Source organism: Colobus angolensis, unplaced genomic scaffold (genome assembly GCF_000951035.1).
Source record: "Colobus angolensis palliatus isolate OR3802 unplaced genomic scaffold, Cang.pa_1.0 Scaffold169, whole genome shotgun sequence".
Lineage (NCBI taxonomy): Eukaryota > Metazoa > Chordata > Mammalia > Primates > Cercopithecidae > Colobus > Colobus angolensis.
In genome coordinates this window covers 501309-506480 of record NW_012114810.1, presented here as the reverse complement: position 1 = coordinate 506480, position 5172 = coordinate 501309, and positions in this window count along the sequence as shown.

The window sequence follows — 5172 nt, the reverse complement described above, 5'->3', positions numbered from 1 at the left end:
TTCAAGCAATTCTCATGCCTCAGCCTCCCGAGTAGCTGGAATTACAGGCGCCTGCCATCACGCCCGGCTAATTTGTGTATTTTTAGTAGAGACGGGTTTTGCCATGTTGGTCAGGCTGGTCTGCAACTCCTGGCCTCAAGGGATCCGCCTGCCTTGGCCTCCCAAACTGCTGGGATTACAGATGTGAGCCACTGTGCCTGGCCTAGGGTGAGACTCTTGTCTCAAAAAAACACCTAAAACTAAAGAGCAATAACTGTAAAACTCTTAGAGGAAAATACAGGAGAACAGGAGAGTATCTTTATGACATTGGATTTGGCGATAATTTCTTGGATGTGATGCCAAACATGCAGTCAAACAAAGGAAAAACAGATGAATTGGACTTCATCAAAATTTAAAGTTTTGTGCATTAAATGACACTATCAACAGAATGAAAAGGCAGCCCACAGAATGTGAGAGAATATTTGCAAGAGATTAATATCCAGAATATATTAAGAACACTTACAACTCAACAACGAAACAGCCTAATTTTTTTTTTTTTTTTTTTGAGACAGAGTCTGCTCAGTCACCCAGGCTGGAGTGCAGTAGCACAATCTCAGGTCACTGTAACCCCTGCCTCCCAGGTTCAAGCAATTCTCCTGCCTCAGCCTCCCGAGTAGCTGAAATTACAGGCACGTGGCACCAGGCCTGGCTAATTTCTGTATATTTAGTAGAGACAGAGTTTTGCCATGTTGGCCAGGCTGGTCTCGAACTCCTGGCCTCAAGTGATCTGCTGGCCTCAGCCTCCCAAACTGCTGGGATTAGAGGGGTAAGCCATCGTGCCTGGTCAAAACAGCCTAATTCAGAAACAGGCAAAACACTTGAATATACGTATATTCAAAGAAGACAAAAAATGGCAAATAAGCACATGGAAAGATGCTCCACAGCATGAGTTATTAGGGAAATGCAAAGTAAAACCACAAGGAAATACCACTTCCATCCAGTAGGATGGCTACTATAAAAATAAAAATAAAATAAAATAAAATAAAATAAAAGGTCAGGTGCAGTGGCTCATGCTTATAATCTCAGCACTTTGGGAGGCCAAGGCGGGTGTATAGCTTGAGCCTGAGAGATCAAGGTGGCAGTGAACTGTGATCATGCCACCGCACTCCAGCCTGGGTGACAGAAAAGGAAGGAGGAAAGATCCAGAGGGAGGAAGGAAGGAAGGAAACAAGTTGGAACCCTTGTGCCCTATTGGTAGTAATATAAAATGGCGCAGCTGCAGTATAGTAGTTCCTCAAAAAATTAAAAATAGAATTTTCAGATGACCCAGCCATTCTACTTCTGGGTATATACCCCAAAGAAATGCAAACAAGGTCTCAAAGAGATATCTGTACCCCTGTGTTTATAGTAGCATTATTCACAATAGCCAGATGATGGACACAACCCAAGTGTCCATCAACAGATGAGCAGATAAACAAAATATGGTATATACATACAATGGAATATTATTCAGCCATAAAAACAAATGAAGTACTGATACATGCTACAACACAGTGAACCTTGAACATCATATGCTAAGTGAAATAAGCTAGACAAAAAGGGCAAATATTGTATGATTCCACTTTCATGAAGTAACCAGAATAGCCAAATAGAGACAGAAAGTAGAATAGAGGCCATCAGGGGCTGGAGAGAGGTGAGTGGGGAGTTAACACCTAATGGGTATAGAGTTCCTGTTTTGGGTGATGAAAAGTTTTGGAAACAGTGGAGATAATTATACAACATTTACTTAATGATACTGAATTGCATACTTAAAATTATTAAAATGGAAATTTTGTGTATGTATATTTTATCACAATAAAAAAAACATTTAGGACAGGGCCTGGCACATATTAAGACTCAGTAGATCATATCTGTTGTCATAGATTCCTTCAATAGATATTTACTGAGCATTTAAATGTTGGGCATTATACAAGGCACTGGGAATACAGTGGTAAAAAAGGCCAGGCATGGTGGCTCATGCCTGTAATCCCAGCAATTTGGGAGGCTGAGGTGGGAGGATCACCTGAGGTTAGGAGTTTGAGACCAGTCTGGTCAACATGGTAAAACCCTGTCTCTACTAAAAATACAAAAATTAGCCAGGCGTGGTGGCACATGCCTGTAATCCCAGCTACCTGGGAGGCTGAGGCAGAATAACTGCTGGAACCTGGGAGGCAGAGGCTGCAGTGGGCTATGATCTCCAGCCTCGGCAACAGAGCAAGACTCCATCTCAAAAAAAAAGAGAAAAAGAAAGAAGCTGTGTTATTATAGAAGTAAACTTATAAAGACATTAAACTCAAGACATTAAAAAAATAATACAAAGTTGGTAAAGGGATCAAGGAAGGCATGTTAGAAAACATTCCAGGGTCAAGTGTGGTGGCTCACATCTGTAATCTCAACACTTTGGGAGATGAAGGTGGGTGGATCACTTGAGCCCAGGAGTTCAAGACCAGCTTGGGTAAAATAGCAAAACTTCATCTCTACAAAAAATACGAAAATTAGCTGTGTGTGTTGGCATGTGCCTATAGTCCCAGCTACTTGGGGAGGCTGAGGTGGGAGAATCACATGAGCCCAGGAGGTCAAGGCTGCAGTGAGCCATGATCATAGTACTGCACTCCAACCTAACCAACAGAGTAAGATCCTGTCTCAAAAAGAGAAAAAAAAATTCCAACTGAGAGCTGGTGGACTAGGGAGGAGAGAAAACAGCATGTGCTGTGATCCAGATGTGCATTTGAGGGGAAAAATGGGTAGAGAGAAAAGCAGGGTTCAATCATGAAGAGTCTTAAATGCCATGCTAAGTGGTTTAAAGTGGTTTAGATTTTGTTTTGAAAGCAATGGGAACCAATGGTCAGTTTAAGCAGGAAAGTGAAAAGATCAGGGTTGCATTTTAGAACAATCACTGGCCAAAGCGTGAATAGATTGAAGCCAGACAACACTAAGGTAAGCTGATAGTCAAATAACTGTTGTAGTAATCCAGAAGAGTCATGATGGTAGCTGGGAGTAGGGTCGTGGCATTTAATCATAGAGACAGCCAGAAGGGATTAAACACATGCTAGTCATGGCTGAATGGGGAGGAAGAATCAAGTATCAGGTATCTAGGCTGGGCGTGGCTCACGCCTGTAACCACAGCACTTTGGGAGGCCGAGGCAGGCAGATCACTAGAACCCAGGAGTTCGAGACCAGCCTGGGCAACATGGTGAAACCCCATCTCTACAAAAAATACAAAAATTAGCCAGGTCCAGTGGCGTACGACTATAGTCCCAGCTACCTGGGAGGCTGAGGCAGGAGAATCACTTGAGCCTGGGAGGAAGAGGTTGCAGTGAGCCAAGATCAAGCTATTACACTCCAGCCTGGGTGACGGGAGTGAAATGCTGTCTGAAAAAAAAAAAAAAAAAAAATCAGATGTCTGGCTGGCACAACTAGGGGACTATGATTAATTGCTCACATCCATTGTGTTCTGTATGCCAGACTTGTGCTAAGTACTTGATATGCATTCCATTATTTCATGCTTATTAAAAAACCTATAGATACTGGCCTGGTGAGGTGGCTCATGCCTGTAATCTCAGCACTTTGGGAGGCCAAGGCAAGTGGATCACTTGAGGTTGGGAGTTTGAGACCAGCCTAACCAACATCGAGAAACCCTGTCTCTACCAAAAATACACAATTAGCTGGGCATGGTGGCTCATGCCTGTTAATCTCAGCTACTCAGGAGGCGGAGGTTGCTGTGAGCTGAGATCACACCATTGCACTCCAGCCTGGGCAATAAGAGCGGAACTCCGTCTCAAAAAAAATAAAAACAAAACAAAAACTATAGATACCATTATCCTTATTATTATGATTATTATTTTCAGATGGAGTCTCGCTCTGTCACTCAGGCTGGAGTGCAGTGGCATGATCTCGGCTCAATGCAACCTCCACCTCCTGGGTTCAAGCCATTCCCCTGTCTCAGACTCCTGAGTAGCTGGGACTACAGGTGTCTGCCACCACGCCCAGCTAATTTTTTGTATTTTTAGTAGCAACGGGGTTTCACTGTGTTAGCCAGGATGGTCTCGATCTCCTGACCTTGTGATCCGCTCACCTTGGCCTCCCAGAGTGCTGGGATTACAGGCGTGAGCTACCACACCCAGCCCCATTATCCTTATTTTACAGGGGAAACAAGGCTTTATGTTAAATAAGGTACCAAGATCATGATGGAATCCAGATTTTTTTGACTAAGTAAAAATTGTACATGTAAGGTAGCTGACACATAGTGGAAGTTCCAACATTTTCTTTTCCCTTTGGTTACCTATGTAAACACTATTCCTTAACCTTGTTAGTATACAGTGAGTGATTATTCCTTAGCATTCTCATTTAACATACAAACTCTTATTTTGTACTTGGTGCAATTCTGAAAACTTGAAAGTATTATGTCAAAATTACTGAACAGAGTCCCAGTTTTAAAGGGGTACCTGATTCCAGAGCACTAGATTACGAGATCCTTAAATTATGATTGGAGCAGGCCTGTCAGAGGCACTTCATTATACAGGTAAGAGATTTCACAAGTGCCCAAGTTCAGGGTAGGAGGTACTTACCTGTCATCCTATAACTGGGTAAACACCAAACCACTCCTTCTCTGAAACCAATGCAGGGATTAAAGGATTAGTGCAACCCCTACTCATTAAACTACCATGCAAGTTATCTTCTAGCTTCCCAGAGCACGGAGTGGAAAGTTTTTTTCCCTATCATCACAGCATAAGCAGATTGGAACTTTATCCAGCCACCTATCGCATTTATGAGGCCTCTCAACGGGCTAGCTGCTAAAACCCATCATTGTTCACTGCTCTGGGGGAGCATGGGCAATAAGACTGAAGATTAAAACAAGTGAGGGATAATTTTTGGAGACTAAGAAAATTTCAAATCTCAGCCACCTCTTAGTATTTTGGAGGGAGCTCAGAAGCAACTTTAGCCCCAGGGGAATAATGCCAAGTAACAGGCCCAGTTCTGTTATCACAAACATGCCTTACCACTGTGGTAGATGACACTGTTATGGCTCAATATCATTAAAATGTACTAAAGACCAAATTCAGATTTATTTTATTTTATTAATTAATTTATTTTCTGAGATAGAGTCTTGCTCTGTCGCCCAGGCTGGAGTGCAGTGGCGTGATCTCTGCTCAC